This window comes from Protobothrops mucrosquamatus, unplaced genomic scaffold (genome assembly GCF_001527695.2).
Source record: "Protobothrops mucrosquamatus isolate PMUCROS unplaced genomic scaffold, P.Mucros_1.0 scaffold477, whole genome shotgun sequence".
Classification (NCBI taxonomy): domain Eukaryota; kingdom Metazoa; phylum Chordata; class Lepidosauria; order Squamata; family Viperidae; genus Protobothrops; species Protobothrops mucrosquamatus.
Window position 1 is genome coordinate 119796 of NW_015386797.1, and position 22883 is coordinate 142678.

Below are 22883 nucleotides of genomic sequence, written 5' to 3' on the forward strand. Positions count from 1 at the left end.
TGCCCTAAATCACGCGGGGGAGCCAAAGTGGGTGAAAGCGACCATCATCTCTATCGCCGGGCCCCGATCCTACGAAGTTCGCGTGGAGGACAACCGGGTTTGGCGGCGCCACCTTGATCAACTGAGGGGCCGAATCGGGGTCGCTGGGTTACGCCAAGAAAGCGCGGCCGACCACGCGGGCGGGGCCAGAGACAACGGCAGGGACGAGTATTGGCCATTGGTTTCACCCGTCAGTCAACCACCTCGAGAAGCGAGACCCATTGCAGCGGCCCAAGGACAACCACGCAGAGGGGAGAATACCGAGGCAAGAGCGGAACCGAGTCACACGGTTCCCCGCCGATCAGCGCGAGGGCATCGGCCTCCTACATATCTGAAGGACTATGTAACCACTATTCACCAAGGACGATAGCAAGGACTTTGAGGGGAGGGGTGTTGTGTTCTTTGTATTCCCCCCCCTTAATCCCCTATGCATATCCTGATCACCCATTAAGGGTGATTGCCCTTCACCATTGATCGCCCATTAAGGGTGATTGCCCTTCACCATTGATCGCCCATTAAGGGTGATTGCCCTTCTCCATCTGCATACAGTTTCATGCCCGTTGCTGTTTGGCTAACTAGCAACAGGGTCTTGCCAGCCAATGGAATTGTGTGATTACAAGCCAGGGGAATCCCATAAAAGAGGGCTCCCCTGGCCCAGAGAGCCAGTCCGGATTTACTTCATGCCTTGCCAATAAACCAAGAGCTGACTGTCACTCGACTCGTGTCTTACTGCCTGCGCGATCTAACACTTGAAGACCTATGAACTTTGGCCAGCATGACTGTCTGGGGAATTTTGGGAGTTGAAGTCCACAAGTCCTAAAGTTGCCTAGGCTGGATATCCTTGTTTTAGACCTTGGATACAAGGGACTGTAGGGTGAATAATTGGCTCTTCAAAAGCCTCATTCCCAGTTTTAGGAACAGACAAGGCAGCCAAAAAACATGTCCTGAAATTTGCAGGAACTCCAAAGTGATTTCTGATATATTGTCACAACCTGCGGCTGGAAGCAATATGTGTGTTTGGGAGGAGAGGAGGCAGGATTTGGGTCACGTTTAGACTATTACTTAGATCATGGCACTAAGCTGCAGAAAAGGATTCAAAGTAAACAGTCTACTCTTACCCAAAGTGACAGCTACTGCTACATGTTCTGTGTCTAAATGTGAGAAATTTAACCTGCCAAAAGACGAGAGAGAGAGAGAGAGAGAGAGAGAGAGAGAGAGAGAGAGAGAGAGAGAGAGAGAGAGAGAGAGAGAGAGAGAGAGAGAGAGAGAGAGAGAGAGAGAGAGAGAGAGAGAGAGAGAGAGAGAGAGAGAAGCTAGGAAGGCTGACTATTTAAAAGCATTTTGCTCCAGACAGTTTTAACAACTGAGATTTGTGGCTGGTAGACCACTGAAGTGTCTTGCCATTAAATTATGAACTGTACATTAGAAACAGATGTAGCCCTGGAAACTTTGCCCGACAGCACAATCTTTAAGAATTGCCAGTGCTATTGTTGCTAAATCAGAAAAGCAAAGCTGGAACAGGAGACGAGTAATCCTAAGCATGAAGATATGTCAACAACAGAGTTTTTAGGGTCACATTGCCACCTGTTCCATAAGCCACCCCTTAGCTGTTCTTTCTAACTCCTGAAACTGGCTGGCTGAAAATGTTATGGGACACTGAAGTTTTGTAAGGCATGTAATGTAAAGGCAGGATTGCTTTCTTTTATTCCTTACCATTACACACACACACACACACACACACACACACACCACACGTATATGTGTATGCATATCTATATCTATCAGGAGCGAAGAATCAGGACCACACGTTAAGCTTCAGTTAAGCTCATTTATTGCTCATGCCTATACACAAGAATCTAGTCAACCAGAGGATTGGACTAGAAGACCTCCAAAGTCCCTTCCAATCTTATTATTCTATGTTCTAACATTCAGCATTAAATTGGCATGACCTAAGGGTCAACAGAATTCAAAAAGGGTTGGACTTAGACAGTGGTGGGATTCAAATATGTGAACAATCGGTTCTGTGTGTGGATGCCACTTCCGGAAGTCCATTCTGGGTCTGGGCAACAAAAAATTAGCTACCGGTTCTGCTGAAATGGTGAGAACTGGCTGAATCCCACCACTGGACTTAGACTATTTGTGGAAACATAACAACTCCATGCTGATTCCTTTTTTGACCTCATCCCCATATTCTGCCTCTCCTTTTCCTACAGTGTATGAGAAAGTGACTTATTTTGACAAAAATGATGCATTTCACCTAACTCTTTAAGTTAACTCTTAGTGTCTAGTTTCTTCTTTAAAATCCAAGTGGAAACTGAGAGCTTCCTCACAGTCCAGAAATCCAAAAAGTGATTACACCAATGGCACAAGGATTTTGAGACAGGAATCAGAGCCCTACTCAGAATCTTGTTCAATCTAAGATAACTCCCAAACATAATACAGTTAGCTTATTTTATTATTAACATAGCTTCCTGCATAGCACTGATAAGTCTGATTTAAACTCAGTTACTTATCTGGGGATTTATCCTATCCTGGAGTCAAGCCAGGTGGAATCACCTAGCTAACTTTGTCTGATTTCCTAAACGTAAGTGGGGTTCGCTCTGGTGATACTTAACTCTCTCGTTGTATAAATATTTTCATATTTAACCTAATTTTCATTCAAGTTAATATATATGCCCAATGCTCCAGTAGAAAATCAGGAAAATTAAAAACCCATGTCCCTTTTCACATTGAAGTTGCAATTATGAAACTAAGTCATAAAAAAATCAACAATACCTTATCAGTATGTCCAACATGTTATACTATAATTAACATAATTTCTCTTAAATTCGAAGGGGAAAAAATCATTTTACAACCTCAGCTAAACTCTTCATTAATATTGCCATTAATCTGAGTTCTTTTTCTTCAAAATATTGTCCCCAAGTATTAAAAGTTTCTAAATAATGAACAAATCTCAATTTTACTTATGAAAAATCTATTACCAATTGGCACTATTAGATTTATAATTTTGTATCTACAGAAAATATACCATATTGTAAAATTTTGCAAGCTTAATATTTTACTCCTCATTTTAAGGTTTATGGCTATATTAGTTATGGAGTTTGTTTTTGACAGGTATTTGTGAACAGATAATATATAAATTAAATGGAAAGAACATTAGACATCATCCATCACCTATCCCAGGGGTAGGCAACCTCGGCTCTTTTATGACTCATGGATTTCAACTCCCAGAATTCCTGAGCCAGCTATGCTGGCTCAGGAATTCTGGGAGTTGAAGTCCATGAGTCATAAAAGAGCCGAGGTTGCCTACCCCTGACCTATCCAATGGACTCTTTGGAGCATCTGTCCACTAAGACCCATCCCACTCACGCCAGAAGAAGAGGTCTTCTCTAGATCCCATCAGTCAAGGTATTTCATCTAGCAGGGTCAAAGAAAAGAGCCTTCTCCGCAGTGGCCCCCACACTTTGGAACATCTTGCCTCCTGAAGTGAGATTTGCCTCCATCCTTTTGGCCTTCCAAAAGAGTCTTTGCCAGCTTTGCCAGTTGGCCTGGAGCCTCAATGGCTCCAGCACACTATGCTGGAGCTCATTGGGTGAAAGACAAAAGTCCAATCCCATACCACCCATGCTTTTGGTTTTCACCTTTTATTTATTGAAATGTTATTAATCTTAATTACAATGCTTTCAATGTTTTTATATTTATGTTTTCATACTCTTGTAAGCGGCCCAGAGCCACACAAGATAGGCAGCATGTAAATTTAATAAACAGATAAATAAAATAAATAAGGACACACTTATTTGAAAAAAAAAGTATCAGTAAAATTAGTGGAACTTATTTCTGAATATATATATATATATGAATAGGAGCTGTCTCACAAAACACTAGTTTTGGAAGTGTAAGGTCACTGACCCTTGGCAAAACATGAGAAATCATAAGAACTAATCATGAAAGCTCAATCAGAGGCTTCTTAAAGAAACGGTACTTTTTATTCGATTGAATTAAGTCCTGTGTGGGACACAATCTGAACGCTGGCAGACAGTTACGTTCAGGAATGCCACACCTTAGAAAGTTAGTAGCATTGCTTTATAAACTTTGTTAGCCAATCAACATCAGACAACAGAGTTATTACAATATAAGGAAGACATCAATCATTCCTCTACACTCCCTTATTCCCTCCTTCAGTACATCCCATCCGCGTACATGTTTTCCATGCTTGCATGAAATTGCGAGATAGCAATAATTTCTTTTTCTAGTGCCAGTTACAGAACCCTTACAGAAAAAAACACTAGTTTTGGAAGAAGATTATGAAAATGATTTTTTTTCAGATTTAGGTATGGAAGACAAATTTAAGGATGCTTCTATAGATATGGAAATTCATCAATATGCAGCTATGTCCTGATACAAGTATAGCCTCTGGCAGAGGCAATGAAGCATTTGTTTATATACATTTCTCATTGCTTCTCAACATGAAGAACATAATTACTCATTGCTATGATTTTTTGCGCTGCAGGTGGTAACATTAAGACATGCTGTGCTGTCATTTCTCTATCAAACCAAGGGGAGCTGTGTACCACTGGAATAAATACAACTCATGTAATTACATGTAGGTAAGTATAATTGGCTGATTTTATGACAAAATGTTCAGATTTGTATCACTTAGACTGTATCACCACTATCAACTTTGTGTCCCCCCCCTCTCTTTTGGTTTTGAACATTTGTGGAAACTATACTGTGTGTTGTTAGGTAGGGCCAATTTGGAGAGAAAAATCAAATTGGATAATGATTGGGATGTTTTTATATTTAGCAATGAGTTATGATTGTCTCAACTTGGGTGATCTCTAAAATTAAGCAGAGTTGGAATTTTTTGGTAGATGAGGCTTTGGGAAATTCTGCAAGCATAGCTAAAGTGAGAAAGTGAATAAGAATCTTAAAAGAAAACAAAAACCAAAAAACAAACCCCACCTATTTCTGTATAGTTGAGAAAATAAGAAAACTTACATGGATGTGACATGGAGCTATTAATTTCTTTTTTATGCAAACTTCATGAGATTTTTAAGATAACTTCTCCACCAGGAGAAGTCCATTAAAAGAGATGAATTGAGACCCTGACATAGTATCCTTGTCCCATCATGTCTTCAATAAAAAAAATAGTACTATGTGCAGAACGAAGAACAGATCAGCAATCCCTATGCTTCAGTACGAAGTCAGAAATGTCCTTTTAATTCAAACAGTGTGGATAAAAGCAGTTTAGGCAAAAGAAGACATTTCGTGTCTCTGCCTATGCAGAGTCTCAATCATCCAGGTCATGGTGGTCCCAAAGGTACTTTTTCAAGAGGCAACTAGACTTTGTTTTTCTTTGAAGCTATTTTGCTTCTCATCCAAGAAGTTTCTTCAGTTCTGACTGATTGGTGGGGAATGGATGGATTTATATTCCTTACAGTCATCTGGTCATTAGCAATCTTAGAGTCATTAAGGCCTCTTGGGAGTTTACCTATACCCTCTGGGTAACCTAAATCGCCTTTTGAAAGCTGCAAAGTCCACATTCTGGACAGAGAGGACCCCTGGTTTGAAAGACGGGTAAAAGAGGCCATCTATTTTAAAATTAAGCAGTCCTGTCTCAACAGAGGGGGAGGGATATGACACTACCTGTCTCCACTTTACATCACAGTCCTTTAAGCAATTCCAAAAAGGTTCCACACCCATTTACACTATTCAGATGGCTCTGAGGGCAACAGATGGCCTCAATGACTCTCAGAAAAAATACTAATGTCCAGATGACTGCAAAGAATATCAATCCATCCATTCCGCACCCTTCAGTCAGAACTGAAGAAGCTTTTTGGATGAGAAATGAAATGTTTTCAAGGAAAAACAAAGAAAATCCAGTCGCCTCTTGAAAAAGGACCCTTGGGGCAGAATATTTACTTCTGCTCATTTTGTCTGCACAGCAAAGAGGCTATGGCGCTACCATTTCTCTTAAAGGACCTAAAACGCATGGAGTTTCTGAAGAGCTGAGGCAAAAATTCCTTTCAACAGGGAAACTGAATCACAATGTCTCACAAAAAAGGGGAGTGGTGGTTATGTGTGAATTATTTTTGTGATTTTTCTTGAAGGAGTTTCATGTCTCATTCTTCAGTTCTTGGATCAGAATAGAAAATCTTCAAGAAAAAACAAAGTCCAATTGCCTTTTGAAAAAAAGCCCCTTTGGGACATTTAGTGTCTCTGCTTCACCAGCAAGGGATGGGTTTAGTTGCTTTCCCCCATTTAATAAAATTTGGGTAATTCCACCTCAAATTTCTAGCATCACACACCCATGGAAAAAAAGTGCTGAATGGAAGGAAATGCCTATTCTAGTAAATGTCCCAGATAAGTCACCACCCAAAATGGCTTAGAGGTGGTCTCTGTGGAAGGGGAGGAGAAGTTTGGTTTAGCTTTGTGGAGTGGATGGGTCAGTTTACAGTCTGGATTAGATCCTTTGTTCAATGCTTTCTCATCCCTGAATTAAAACAATCCAAACAGTGATAGTAGTGATGGTGATGGTGGTGATGATGATATGATTAGGTAATGATGTGACACATAAACTAATAGTTTGATCAAGATGTAGACATTGAGTAATTTGATTGATTAATGATAATTATTATTATCATCATAATCACCACCCACTTATTTTCATAGTCAACAAAATTTATTATTATATAAAACATCCCTTAAGGTACTGATAATTACCCATAATGCTGGTTTTCAGGCCTGGGAATCTGTAGAACCAGCTTTCCAGATAGCTTCTGCCTGACCCATCCAAAGGAACAGACAGTGCGTGTTGAAGATGACCAATTTTTGTGTGGGGTAACTAAAGGGGTCATGGAAGTAGCATTCGTTGCAGGCGTTCCCCAGATTTGACCCCCCCAACCCCAGCAAGGGCAGCACTCGTGAAGGCTTTTAAAGACCTGGCTCTTTTAGAAGATATTTTGGAGACTGAATCCTATAAGTACTGAATATAGGTTGTTTAATATGATTTAATATGATTTATTTGTATATTGTAATCAGTACTTACATTATATATTTAATGTACTGTTTTTGCAGATTTGCATCGGTAATTTGTTATTGTTGATTCAAAATGTGCACCAGTTAAAGTGGTTTAGACTGAAGCGGTATATAAATCTAATCTAGTCAATCAAATCTACCATTCACATAATAGGTAACAGCAATTTATTAGTGACATAGGTCCTTCCTTCCTTCCTTCCTTCCTTCCTTCCTTCCTTCCTTCCTTCCTTCCTTCCTTCCTTCCTTCCTTCCTTCCTTCCTTCCTTCCTTCCTTCCTTCTCCCCCAATGATTAAAAGCAATATATTTCTGTGTTCACCCCAGAATGAAATACACAGTAACCACTGTCAGTAGATCTTACTCAAATCTGTCAAGCTTTTAAATAAAATTAATTGTCGGGCATTTTACAATGGGAGAGATGAAGCACAACAGCTTGCATAAACAGGCTGTAATAGTAATAGCCAATTTAAAGGTTCATTAATAAATACCAGTGGTACCACTGTAAAACCTAGCTTCTTATTACCCAGATGTGAAATGACAGAAATGAAATGTTTCTTTGAAGTGATCCCTAAATACCAAAACAAACAGAAGGGGATTTAAATGGCAAAGTTCAGTTTTAAGGTTTTTGAGAATACACAACTTACTGGTGCAGAAGAATTCCTTAATGAAAGGGCCTATATAAGAATAACTTAATATCTAGATTTAATACAGACTGAAGCAGCTGTGTAAAACCGAGAGGTAAATAAATAATAAATAACATATTATTTATTAATATGGGGAAAGGTTTTCCACAGTTGAATTCTGACTCCTGTTGAAGTGCTGTCCAGGTGCTGGGAGGCTGATTGGAACAGACTGAGACTCAACCCTAGCTGCCTTGAGTTTGAAAGATCTGCTGATACCATAAGGTCCATCTTTACTCCTTAGTGGAACCAAACAGAACTGGTCCACAATTTGGGGATCCTCTTGGACTTATAACTCCTGCTTGAGGACTAAGTTGCAGCTACTGCCAAAAGCACGTTTATAGAGCACCATTTTGCACACTGGTTGCTACTTTTCTGAAAAGGGAGGCTTTATTCACTGTCATTCATGCTTTGGTCGCCTCTCAATTGGATGTCTGAAATGTACTGAACATTCAGGGCAATAGCTGGTGTGAGTAGTTAAGGGAGGATGAGACCGTGTCACACACAACCTTGAGAATGGCACTGGTTGTTGGTTGGTTCCAATTCAAGATGCCCAGAGCCACCTTTAAAGCCATTAGTGGTTTAGGATCTAGTAAAATCTGCCAATAATATCTGTTGGCCTGGTAAGATATACTAGGGCAGACTTTGTATGTGTCCCCTCAGTCAGGGATCTATAGAAACCATGAAAGCATTCCTTCTCAGTTGCATTTCCTTCTCTCTGCATTAACAACCCTCTAGATCAGGGGTCTTCAAACTTGGCACCTTTAAGACTTGTGGACTTCAAGTCCCAGAATTCCCACAAGTCATAAAAGGGCCAAGTTTGAAGACCCCTGCTCTAGATGGTTTGAATGGCTTCCCTCCCTCCTCAGACTGTTTGTGAAGACTTGGCTATTTAGTCAAGCCTTGGAGGCAGGGCTGTTATGACTCTCCCTCTGGATGAGTAATTACTTTTAATTGTGTTTTTGGAATGCTTGACTCCCAGTATATTGGGTTGTTTTATAATGCATGATCTTGGTTTTAATTTTTTATTATTATGTAGAGTGGGGAAAAAGCAGGGCTGCTTAGGAGCCATTCAGAATGGTCAGCTCCTTCTTTTTCTTCTTTATGAGATGACAGATGTTATAGGCACTGCAAGGGTGCCACAAAATATGGCTTTCTCATTGCGAATGATCTCTGCTTTGCAAATACTCAATTATCCACTGCCAAGGTACTCCATCTCAATTATTACTTTGCTTAGATGAATGTTTTCTGCCATAATTACTTGGATCAAGAGCAAGGCTGGCTGGAGGGTGGGGAGTGTCAAAACATTCAAGATGGTGGCTGCCATCTTAATGTTTTCCACCCAGTTTCCACACAGCTGCCCCTGATCACTTTCTGAGTACATTTATTTTAAATCAGGGATCTCCAGACTTGGCAACATTAAGACTTTTGGACTTCAACTCCCAGAATTCCGCAGCCCGTTTTAAAGTTGCCAAGTTTGGACACCCCTGCTTTAAACCCAGTAAACATTTTAAATGATCCTTTAGGGCAAAAATGGGTGGGCTGGGTGGGTGACTCTTTTTGCAACCATATTTTTCCCCCTCCAATTTGTTTACCCACAATGGGCTGGAAAGCATGTGGCAGTAGTGGCTCCATTTAATTTTATTTATTTTTTTTGTAAAGCAGTTCTAAGGTTTGGGAATTTAAGTAAACCAACGTGCTAAGTTTATCAAAACGTGTAATTGCTTTTTTTAAAAAGGCAGAAAAATATGTTGGTGTGTTTGGTACTGAATTCTGGCAGGGTAGTCCGGTAAGCAAGAACAGGGAGACTCCAAAATTTTGAAAAAAGGGGATTAAATAAATGTCAGCATTTCATTCTTCTCAATTTGGAATAATTTTCCTTCCTTTCTTCTTTTTCCCTACCTATTTTTTTTTAAAAAATATCCGTTCATGGGATCTCTTCCCCTATTTTCTTGTTAACCGACTAGAGTTCATTTTCCATTTCTGTCTCTAGTCCCATCCCTCATTTTTTCTCATCTTCCCAAGTGCTTAATTATTTAAACATTTTCTTAACAGCAGTAACCACCAGTCTGCTAATTCTCTGCTCCACTTAATCCTTTCAGAGGCCGGGCCGTCTGTCAACAATGCTGAGGGTTCCGAATAAGAGCCACACACAAAAAAAAACAGATTGTGAAAGCTGCAGAACATTATTTTTTTTTTCTTTTAACCATCAGGACTCTCCAGATGTTTTAAAAGTTGGACCTGGGTGGAGTCAAGTGGAGGGATCAAGGATCCAATTTTGCACTTCTCCCTGCCCCAAATCCATAGAACAGTTTGTGTCATAAATATAATAAAAACTGGATAACAAGGAAGGGGGGGGGCGCAAAATGCCTTGGGGAAAGAACTCTGAAGCGATTAAGGCGTCTGGCGGAGGCCTTGTTTTAATCAATCAAGTGTGAAAGTGCTAATGAGAAACCTGTGCCAGCTCTAAAAAACACACAGAAGCAAGACAGGCTACAAGAGATTTACATGAGCAGCTTCTTAAAGCTGGCCAGCTCTTTGGATGAGCTTAATAGTGTTTTGTTCTTCACAGGGGCTTTGGTTTGCTTTTGCTTCTTTGAGGTGAAAAAAAAAAAAGGGGGGGGGCACATGAAAGAAATGTGCAGCTGATTTTAGCTCCAGCTAAAACGGAGTTAAGGGACAGAAAGGAATATAGGAGATGTTATAACTCAATAGTCCTCAACGTACGACCACAATTGAGCCTAAAATTTCCGTTGCTAAGTGAAGCAGTTAAGTGAGTTTTGCTCCATTTTACCACCTTTTTTATTTATTTATTTATGTATTATTTAAATTTATATACCGCTCTATCTCCCTTATGGGACTCAGGGCAGTGAACAGGCAATAATAAAAAACAATAAATATTGAATAAAAAGCCTGCTCTAAAATACCCCATATAAATACCCCATTTTGCCACTGTCGTTAAGTGAATCATGCAGTCATTAAGCAAATCTGGCTTCTCCTATTGACTTTGATTTCTGGAAGCTGGGAAGGGTACAAATGTCAATCACATGATCCCAGGACAGTGCAACAGTCATAAATACATGCTGGTTGTCAAGTGCCCTAATTTGATCATGTGACTATGAGGATGCTGCAATGGTCATAAGTGTGAAAACATGTGACCTTAACAGAATAACTGAGCTGGAAGGGACCTTGAAGGTCTTCCAGTTCAACCCCTGCTCAAACAGGAGACCTTATACAATTTCAGACAAATGGTGTCCAATCTCTTCTTAAAAACCTCCAGTGATGGAGCACCCACAACTTCTGAAAGCAAGCCGTTCCACTCATTAATTTTACTAACTGCCAAGAAATTTCTCCTTATTTCTAGATTGGTTCATAAGTCACATTTTTTTTAAAGTCATCGTAACTTTGAACAATCAGTAAATGAATGGTTGTCAGTCAAGGACTACCTATATGCACCTTTTGGGGGGGGGGATTAGCTCCTCCTTTCTTCCATGGTGGGAGTGGAGAACAGCTTCAGATGGAGTATCTTAACTAACCTCAAAGACTAAATTACAGTATTGGTGTTAAAACCTGTAATACCTATTTCAAAAGGTTGTCCAATGTCTGTGATATTCTTAATGGAATAGTGCTTCTGCAATGGATGACACAGGTTCTGTCGTAGATTCATTTCTCTGCAGATCTGGAACAAATTTTATTTAACCCTTTGAGCTGAGCATAGGAATGAGCTGGGTGAATGAATGTTATATTCATCTGTTGAGCAAACTTCCATGACACTGAGCGGAGAACACGAGTACAAGAACTGCCACAGAACTCAGCCAGGTGGTGAAACTATAAAAGAGTTGGGAGTGAAGGACTCCTCCCTTAAATTCAAGCAGTTGGAGGACTGAGCATGACATTAGAGACATGGAAAGAAGATCCAGAAAGCAACGTGGGGAACCTAACAATACCACATGTTTTAATTATTTGCTTAGATCCCTGCTGTGGTAATTCTGTGTTAAGTCTGCCTCACATCTGTTCACAGTATGTTTCTTTTTTTCCCCCTTCTCTTTGTGAAACCAGACTAGATAGATCTGATTTTTCAATTAGTAGCAATGGGTTAACTTTTTCCCATCTTGACTGCTGTAATGGAAATGTGGGGGGGGGGGTCCCCAGAAGGAGGCAATGGCATTTGGAGTAAGCCAGGATGATGCAGAAGCAATAACCTGTGGGCAATGAGGTCATGACGCAAACGTCCCTTACATACTTGCATCCTGAAGTCTGAAGTCTGGAGCAAGTACAAAGACATTACATATATCCAATGACATCACAGCACATGCAATTAAAAATTTCCCCTTTGACCTATATCATCTTGTGGGCACCATTAATGTTGGATGTAAAAAAAATGACAGCCATAACTATGTGATCAAAGTCTCACCCCTTTTTAACATGTGTTCTGATGCATATAAAAACTCCAATTGCTTGGTTGGTGGCTGCCATCTTGACATTTTGGGTACTCTGCTGCAGACATCCATGCACAAATGAGTCCTAATGGCGGGGCAAGACATGTATTCATCAGCCCCATGAATGCCACAATTGTGCATTTATTATTGCAACTGAAGTATCTATATGACAATGCATCTTATCTACACATGAGGAAATGTTCTTTGCAAAAGCAGATGCTACTGGTGAAAAGGTGTATTTCCGTATCAAATTGAAAGAATGGAACCAACATATTCTCTTGAATTACATATCCAGTACATGGAATTTGACAATTGGACAATATAAATGCATTTTCTATGGCCTTAAGGTAGTATTTGACTTGCAACCCAGGCACTTGACGGCCACTGAAAGTTACAACGGACTTCAAAAAAGCTGCTTACAACCCATCTTCAAGGTTACAACTGCTGCCTCTTCTAGTCACATGATCACATTTTAGATATTTGGCAGCTGGCTCACATTTACAATCAGTTGTAGTCTCACACAGTCATATGACCATAATTTATACCTTTTTAAAATGTTTTCCACAATGACTCATTGTAAAAATTGTGGTAAAATTGAGTCTGGTCACATGGTGTCCTACTTAATGACCACAATGATTCATGATTCATTCACTAAAGCACCAGAGGGCAGGATGAGAAACAATGGTTGGAAAATGATCAAAGAGAGAAGCAACCTGGAATTAAGGAGAAACTTCCTGACAATTAACCAGTGGAACAGCTTGCCTCCGGAAAATGTGGGCGTTCCATCACTGGAGACTTTTAAGAAGAGACTAGACAGTCACTTGTCTGAGACAGTATAGGTTCATCTGCTTGAGCAGGGGGCTGGACTAGAAGACCTCCAAGATCCCTTCCAACTCTATTATATTCATGAGCAAAATTCCAGACTCAATTCTGGTCATTTGTCAAGGATTATCTGTACTGTTGCTAAAAGACAGCTATTGCAACATTGAAAAGATAAATGTACGGCCCCATTTACTCAATGAATTGAGGAGTTGATAACACTTGCCACTTATGAGCAAATTGCCTATACACAGACTTTACACGGATAAGTATAATGAAATATGGGATATATTTATACAAAATACAGTAGGTTAAAAAAGTATGATAAATAATTATATAAATATATTAGAATAAATGCATATATACACAAGCATTGCACACATACTTGCACAATGTTTATATTAGGCAATTATATGTAAAATTGTAACTATAAAATATATTCTATATTTTATTTTTTGTTGCATTTTTTCATTTATTTTTAAGCATTTGCAGTATATTTTTATAATGTATATCTTCATATTCCTTTTTCTTTTTTTCTTTTTCTCTTATTATTTTAAAAGCAATAAAATAAATAGATTAAAAAAAAAACCCATTGCTTTAACTTTGTAACAACCATGATTGGGTATTACAATATATTCTGCTATTGACAAGGGCTGAGTATATTATTTAGACTACCATCTTGTAAATGTGTCCACCTAATGTTCACAGTCAAAAGAGCCCTGATCAGTTAAGCCACAGCCTCACCCAGAAATATTATTTGATAAAAAAAAGTGAATTTTTGCTAGGAGACCAAAATGTGGTTTCACTCTATAGGCATACATTGCTATTTTCTTTTGGTGGGGTAGCTAACGTAGCAACTACTTAAATTAGATTAAGATCTTCCCCACCACCCAGTTAGAGAATGCTTTGTGGAGCCAAGGCTGTTTTCCATCCTTGAGATCTGGATCTCATTGTGATGCCCTAGAAGGAAAGATTTCCCTAGAGATAACAAAAAAATAGTTTGCTTTCAAGTCTCTCCATCCATTATGTTTTTTTTCTCCATTTTTATTACTTTAATTTATTACCTAGAGAGTATGTGGCTGCTTATGATCAGGAGAAAAAAAATGAGAGTTGGGTTATAATTTTCTCCAAGAACAATTTCCAGGTGCTTTCCTTATGCAGAATATAAAATCACCCTTTTTTATGAGCTTGTTATTTCAAGGGGGTGATAGTTATGAGAAAAATTAGAACTATTTCAAATACAGGGTTCCACTATGCCTTGGGTTAATGGGGAACGTCTACGTCTGTGTAAAATTCAACTTTATTTATAATTTCTAATTATCAAAATACTCATGTTTCTCTTTAGGAATATATTAAATGCAAATTTACAATGATTTCAGAATTATTTTCCATATATACCTGAATATGGAATGGGACAACTTGCTGCAGCCGACTCGCCAATGGACTACTCGCCGCGGGACAGTTTAACAATTCAGTTTAATTACTTAAATAAAATAATAATTTTTGTCACTCACATTTCATTCTGTCCCTTCATTTGTATCCTTTTCTAAAAATGATTCTATTCCACTATTTCTTTGATATTAGTGTAACTCTTGTCCCCAGTGAGTTGTCTTTCCATGAGTTGACCATGGTGAGTTGGCTGTGCTGAGTTGGCCATGGTGAATTGCCATAGACCCATCTGAATGTGCTTCATACAAATATGCTGATGTCTTTAGCCAACTGCAGTTAGCAACAGCGATGGGGGGGGGAAAAAGATCATATTAGTAATGCAATGCAAGCCCTGTTTTTATATGGATGCTTTCCAATGTCAGCCACAAGCACATAAATCATGGGTTTGCATTTGATGTCACAATGAATGTTGCATCACTTGTCTTCCTTGCCTCCATAGACCCCTATTTTAAGGTCCTAGGCCTCATACCAACATGATCACTGATCATAGAAATGGTGGGATTGTGGATGTCCTGATTGTAATTCCACCCTGGGTGGCAATAAAACTCCATTGTGAAACCAAAGAACATTTTCGGCTATAAAGGTGCTAAAGTGCTTTGATAGACAGCCAATAGTCTATCTGACACCTGGGGATAAATGAATGGGGGGGGAAAGTAAAACAGTACAATATTTTTTAAAAAAATATATATGTGAGAAAGAAAATTACTGACTCCAGACAAAGCATATATATTTTTAAAAAAGTTTCTGTTAGTGTCACCCCCTTAAAGTAAGCAAAGTCAGAAGTAGGACCCAGCAGCTTGTCAAGGTTGATGGGAGATTTAGATCAGAGATGGGGAATCATGGCCCTTTATGACTTGTGGACTTCAACACCCAGAATTCCTGAGTCAGAATGGCTGACTCAGGAATTCTGGGAGTTCAAGTCCACAAGTCATAAAGGGGCCATTGTTTCCCCCCCCCCTTTGATTTAGATGAAGTTAGAATGTGCCCCCCTCCAATTGCCTTGCAAAAGGTGGATGGAACAAGGAGCGATCATCATCTAATCAGTGTGGAGGCAGTTCAGAAATTATAGGGCTTGATACATACTTCAAAAGGAAATGAAGAACAAGTTTGCACGTGTATAAATCTACTCTTGCTTTCCACTATCTTTCTGCCCCACAGTAGTCCTTGTAATAAATAAAATATTCTAACCTCCTCTGTCAGAGGACTGATATGGCTGGCAATGGTGTTGAACATAGGGGACAGAAAGGCCCCCTCCACATAAGGAAAAAATGGTGGAACTCTAGGGGTTCTCTAGGGGACCTTGGAGGTCTTCTAGTCCAACTCTCTGCTTATGCATGAGACCCTATACCATTTCAGAGAAGTGGTTGTTCAATCTCTTCTTAAACATCTCCACAACTTCTGAAGGCAAACCATTCCACTGATTAATTGTTCTGACTGTCAGGAAATTTTCCCTTAGTTTTAGGTTGATTCTCTGTTTGATCAGTTTCTATCCATTGCTTCTTGTCCTGCCTTCAAGTGCTTTGGAGAATAGGTTGACCCCATCTTCCTCAAATATTGGAACACTTCTACCATGTTACCTCTTTGGCCTTCTTTTCATTAGACTAGATATATCTAATTCTTGCAACCATTCTTCATATGGTTTAGCCTCCAGTCCCCTAATCATCTTCATTTCTCTGTGCTCTTTCTAGAGTCTCAACATCTTTTTTATATTGTGGCTACCAAAATTGGATGTAATATTCCTAGCATGGTCTTACCAATGCATTATAAAGTGGTAGTAACACTTCATATTAATGCAGCCCAGGATTGCATTGGTTTTTTGGAGTATTTTTGATGGCTACAGCAGCACACTGCTGGCTCATATTTAAGTGATTGTCTACTAGGACTCCGAGATCCCTCTCACAGTTATTACTATTGAGCCAGGTACTACCTATTCTATACCTGTGCATTTTGATTTGTCTTACTTACTTTTCTCACCACTGAATTTTTTGAATGGATGCAGGCAATTTCAAATGGAAGGCTACTGGGTTGATTTGATTTAGAACAAGGAAATGGCCAACACATTTCAGATATAGGAGAACCGTTTAATTGTCTGATGGCAACATTGTAAATCTATTGAAAGAAGAGCCTCTAAATTTTCTGATGTCAAAAGTTTAGCCATTTGTTTGTGAATTGACCCACCTTCCTTCAAGTACAACAGTTTCCAGCTAACTCTGAGGAAGGAAGCTTAGTGAGGCAAACCTCTGCTGTGTGCATTAGTTTGCCATGTGGTAGATATACAATCTGACAATTTGCCTTCATTGTTTCATTTTCAGGGAAGGCTCAACTTGGTTGGAGTCTGAAGAGGCAAGGGGGGGGGGGAGAGAGGAAGAATGACAAAAGATAGCTGAACTTATTTCCTTTATGCTTCAGCTCTTTGAATCTGTTATCAATTAGCCCACAGTGTTAAAATAACACTGCCAAATTCTGTTTTACCAATGCATCAGAAAGCTCTTCCCCCAAATTGATTGACCTGGGCAAAATCATTCCAATGCACATCTTTAGAATACACCTGGAAGTCAATGATGTGTTCATAAACTTGGCATATTCCTACTCTCAGCATTCAGATCTTACGATTCACAATTGTTCTTCTGCCAGGTTGTCAAATACAGTTCTAAATCTTTGCATGACATTCCGATAGCCGTGCTCATGCCAGGTTTCTAAGCTACTTTAAGAAAATGCAGTGCAGATTGAAAGTTTGGCAACAGTTTGCAAGATATTGGATTGTGGGTCATCATACATTCCCATTGGATAATTCCCCTCCTGCTGTGTCCTCCCATCATCCTGTTCTAGGAAAGCAATGGCCAATCACTTTCCTTTGTGTAGGTGGGTCTTCCTACAGATAGATATATTTCTATCTCTATCAACAAGTCTCTCACCTGACACTTTCTTCTTTTCCCCTTCCCTATTGTTTGTTTGTTTGTTTCCTACCCTTTTTATTTTTTATAAATAACCCAAGGTGGTGAAAATACACCATAGTTCTCCCTCCTCTTATTCTCTCCAGAACAACAATCCCACAAGGTGGGTTGGACTAAGAGAGAGTGACTGGGCTCAAATCACCCAAATGGCTTTCATGCCTAAGGCAGACTGTTGAAACATAGTTCCACATACTGTATGAGAACCCATTATTAGGAACAAATACTGACAAATCTGAGAAACAGATCCCCCAGTACCCTTTTCTTTTGAGACAACTAATTGTGAAAAGCCCAATTATAATCTAAAATTGGAGGAAGTTTCCTTTTCTTGATGGAGGGCTTTACCCTACTTAATAATAATGAAAACAAATGTGCTTTGACAAAATATGTTTTCTTTCATGCTATTAATGTTGATTTCATCTCATCCTGAGTCCGTGAATGAAGTAGTTTTAAATAATCCTTACCAGAACTAAGTAGCAAGTAGCAAGTAGCTATTCTCCTATCCAAGGCAGCCTCAAAAGATGTAAAATCTTCAAAAGATAGTTATCCACAACCTTTGTGGGAAGTTAGGGTCCTGCATGGCTTGGAACAGAAAAAGTAGGAGCCTGTTAGAGATCAGCAGAAGAAAATGGAAACATCATGCTAATATTATCTTCTGTTGATTCAAGGACAGATGGGTTCAACTCCCAGTGGGGAAAGTCCCTTAAATCTCACTCATAAAGTCACTCTGAATCTTAAACTGAAATTGGGCAAGAAAATCACCTTGCTTCCCACGTCCCAAAGGGTAAGGAAGCAGAAGAAGCTAAATTATCCTTAAACTTGTATTTAAAACTTTTTTCTCTTCATTCACATGAAGAAATTTCATCCAGTGTTTTCATGCCTGTCGCTCCAAAGATTCCTAATAGCTAAAAAGCAGTTAACAAGCAATTTTAGAAAATGATTACAAAAAGTGCTGAAGTTAATTTGAGTGAAGATTGTCTTGCAGTCTCCTCTTGAGGACCAACAGTCTGGAGCACTTGTGGGCAATCTCAAGTCCTCTCCTTGCCCAAAGAGGAATTGTGAAGAGCCAGTCTACTCGATGGCTGTTCATTCTGTTGTGGTCATTGGCTCTGCTTTTAGCAGAGCTGTCTTCAGTTTACTATTTCTTCCCCAGAAGTCCCCCACTAACTAATAAGTATCTTGAAACTGCTGGCATTGGCAATTAATGTACAATGTCCTCAGTACTGCAAAATGGTCTTTGAGATTTTGGTGAATAAACCTTTAAAGAAAATTACAAAAGCTGCAATGCTAAACATAGTTTATTACCAGTCTGATATAATTAATGCAAGAAAAGGAAGAATGTGAATGACCCTGAGAAATGATAGTACAACCTCTCTATGAAAATGTATTAAAAATAGATTATTCTCCCAACAGAATGAATGGGAAGAGGTTTAAGGAAAGAAGATGTGAAAGCTACTTGAAACAAGAATAAAAAAAATTACACTAACAGAGTACCACCAAAATATGTGGAGTTATGCTAATAATAAGAGATGCTGTGGATGAAAAAATGCATATTAGAGAAAGACTGCTATTAGAATAAATGCATATTAGAAGATGACAGAAAGATATTGCATAATGTATCTATAGAGAAAAGTTAATAAAGTTAATTGAAGTGTTTAAAGAAAAAAAGGGGAATGTATGAAGCTGTGTATGGACTTATACACACACTTCTTATCCAGAGAAGTGTAGTATGTAAGGATAGAAGAGTATAAATAGATAGAATGATTCAACTATATTTATCTATGCTTCTTTTGCTTTTCTTCCCTTAATTTACACCTTCTTTGTGCATTTTCCATAACATTACTTATTCTGAAAGTTTAATGAGCAGATATTTGTAACTTCCAAGAAAAGGAAAATATTAATTCTGCTTTATAACGCTTGCTATATTAATTACAGGAGAAAAGCTATCTATGGAGGTTTTTTTCTTTTTACATCTATAATTACTGTAGATGGTGACCTAGTAATATCATTTAACTCTTTTTCCTTTAGTACATCTTGCTTCCTTCCCAACCTGCCCACCAAAAAGCAAAACAAAACAACAACAACAACAACAACAACAACAAAAACCCACTATCATGGCTTTCTCCTTAGCAAAGTGGGTGGATTACATATCTCCATTTATCTTGCTCTTCCTTCATTTGTTCACTTACCAAGATGAACACATTAATTAGCTTTATTATGCTTGATAAATTGTTATGTATCAACCGTGTTTTCTTTCCTTTTCCTTTTTCTTCCCTTTAATTTGATGTGACACTGCTTGGGATAAAGGATCTCATTAATGTTATTGTCAAATGGGAAACCAATGCAGCAGAGCAGAGCAAAATGATTAGACAAATTTCTTTTTCTTTTTTTTTAAACAGAATTGCAATTTTGTGATGACAAGGGCCCCTGGGGCAAATAAAACAACCACATTATCTTAAATGGGGTTGCAGGGTCTGCGCAAATGACCTCACTGCTGTATTTGCAGCTGTCCTGCTTCCCTTAATGACCACTTATCTGTTCCTCCCTGCTGGAGAGAAAGAGCATCACTCTCTCTCCAAAGATGACAAGTTAAATGAATCAGTTTCCATTTTCTTTCTTAATCTGGCTGCTGTGAACATAACTCTGGACCACCCTGATGGATAGCGGAATTAGATACATTCTGATATTGGCTTGACTTATGCTTCTTCCAGATGCCAATGTTTCTTACCTCCAGCACAAGCTACTTAGCAACAAGTCGCCCAGCATCCCCAGGTAAGCAAGCAAAATAATTCCCAATGCATACAAAACAGGTAACTGTCCCTTATTTATTGATTTGTGGCAGTAGTTATAGAAACCCCAACACAAAGCTCACAGTCTGATGCACAGCATGCAATTAAACCATTTGAAATTCAGTCCCCATAAAAAGAGAGAAGGAGAGAAAGCATGCTTATAAGTAAGACTGGGAGAAAACACTTTTTTCTTACTCCTGTTCAAAGAGTGCAGGAGTATTGTTCTGTTGGGAGGGTTTCTCCTCAATCTGGCTGGGGCAAAACCCCTCCCTTTATAAGCTTTTGCTGGCTGACTGCCTGCCAATTTTTGATGGGAAATGCTGAAGCAGACCAGAGCAATGACGTGAAGAAAGTAGTGACATATGTTCATCCAGCAACTTCTGCTTTGTGGGTAAATCTGTTGTTGTTTAAGTTTGACATCTCAAAGTAGTAGTACATGACTGCTAGAATTCTATGATATGGTCATATGAGGTCTACAGGGCAATGGGAAAAAAAAATCTGGTGATCCCATGCAGACACAGGCTGTCAGCTGCAAAGTCCTTTAAACACACAAATGCTGTAAAATATTTTACTCTTTTTAAAAAATATAAAAAGAGGATGCACAAAGCCTTCTTTATCGCTGGTGTAGCATTATTCCCTAAAAGTCATTGAAATGTAGCAATATTGGTTATTAAACACTTAAGGAAAAGCCCAGCATATTTTTTGATCACCTTCTATGGCATCATGTCATTGCAAGGTTTTCAGAAAATGCAAGTGGTGAAAACCTGTGGAGATAGGTTGGCGTGAGATTCTTGAGTTTGGTGAAAAGAAGAGAGGTTGGTGTGAGATTCTTGAGTTTGGTGAAAAGAAGAGAGAGCAAGAAAAATAATGTAAGGTATTCATGATGGTTGAGAATTTTTTTGTGGAGGGGGAGATATCCCTTCTCCTGATTTTAAAAGGGGGTCCTACTAACCCTTTACTGCCCCATGAAAACTGAATTAAACAATTTAAAATTCAGTCCCCATAAAAAAGAGAAATCTAGAATAGAATAGAATAGAATAGAATAGAATAGAATAGAATAGAATAGAATAGAATAGAATAGAATAGAATATTGGCCTAGTGTGATTGAACACAAAAGGAGTTTGTCTTTCCTTATACTCTATATAACATAAATATGATGTTATATTTATATAATTATATAAAAGTTTATAGTCACAGATTTATTATAGAATATTATGGAATGAAATAATTGAACAGACTTTGGAAATTTAACAAGGCATAAATTTGTTCTTGTGGTTGTAGTTGTTATTATTGCTATTTCCTAATCTGATTCTTTAGCACACCAATGTTGTGTTTTGTGCTTTGACCCCACACCAGATTTTTGCAGTTTCTTAGAATGTGCAGTGTAATTAATGAGCACCTTAATATCCCAAAAATGTATGGAAAATCTGTATCTGTGTGTGCAGCTATCCCTTATATTATAATACATAAAGGTGTTTCTACAAGGGAAAACAATGCTTTTATTTTAAGCCTATTATATACTTTTAAATCTGTTAGCAAGTATTTCTCTATAACAGCATCTACCATGTTAATCAATGGCTTAGTTGAATACCCTTAGGTAAAAAACAGTTACAGGACTGTTTCAAATTTCAGCTAGAGAACGAAGAGAAGGACGAGGGGGGACATGATAGCAGTGTTCCAATATCTCAGGGGTTGCCACAAAGAAGAGGGAGTCAAACTATTCTCCAAGGCACCTGAAGGCAGGACGAGAAACAACGGATGGAAACTGATCAAGGAGAGAAGCAACTTAGAACTAAGGAGAAACTTCCTGACAGTTAGAACAATTAACCAGTGGAACAACCTGCCTCCAGAAGCGGTGAATGCTCCAACACTGGAAGTTTTTAAGAAGAGACTGGACAGCCATTTGTCCGAAATGGTATAGGGTTTCCTGCCTGAGCAGGGGGTTGAACTCGATGACCTCCAAGGTCCCTTCCAACTTTATTATTATTATTATTATTATTATTATTATTATTATTATTATTATTATTATTATTATTATTATTATTATTATTATTATTATTATTATTATTATTATTATTATTATTATTATGGTCTTACATTTCTTTCAGCCTAACCAGTGCTTTCTTTGTAAAAAAAAAAAAAAGTGCCGGAACTCACACATGTCATACAACTCGCCTTGCCTACCCTACAAGGTTCCATCCAAAAAAGGTGCCGGAACTCCATTCTATGACAAAAAAAAGCCCTAAGCCTAACCATGAGAAAAGAAAGTTGTATCACTGAACAATTTAAACAGAATGAATAGAAATAAGGTGAATCATGACCTTTCTGTTGAAGAAGAGTTAGGGTTAGGGTAACTTCTGGAGGCAATCCATTCCATTGATTAATTGTTCTAACTGTCAAGAAATTTCTCCTTAGTTCTAAGTTGGATCTCTCTTTGATATGTTTCCATCCATTACTTCTTGTCCTGCGCTCAGGTGCTTTGGAGAATAGGTTGTCCCTATCTTCTTTGTGACAGCCTCTCAAATGATGGAAGACTGCTACCATGTCACCCTTGCCCTTCTCTTCATTAGACTAGTGATTAGACTGTTCCTGCAACCGTTCATCATATATTTTAGCCACCAGACCCCTAATCATCTTTGTTGTTCTTCTCTGCATTCTTTCTAGATTCTGCATAAACTCTT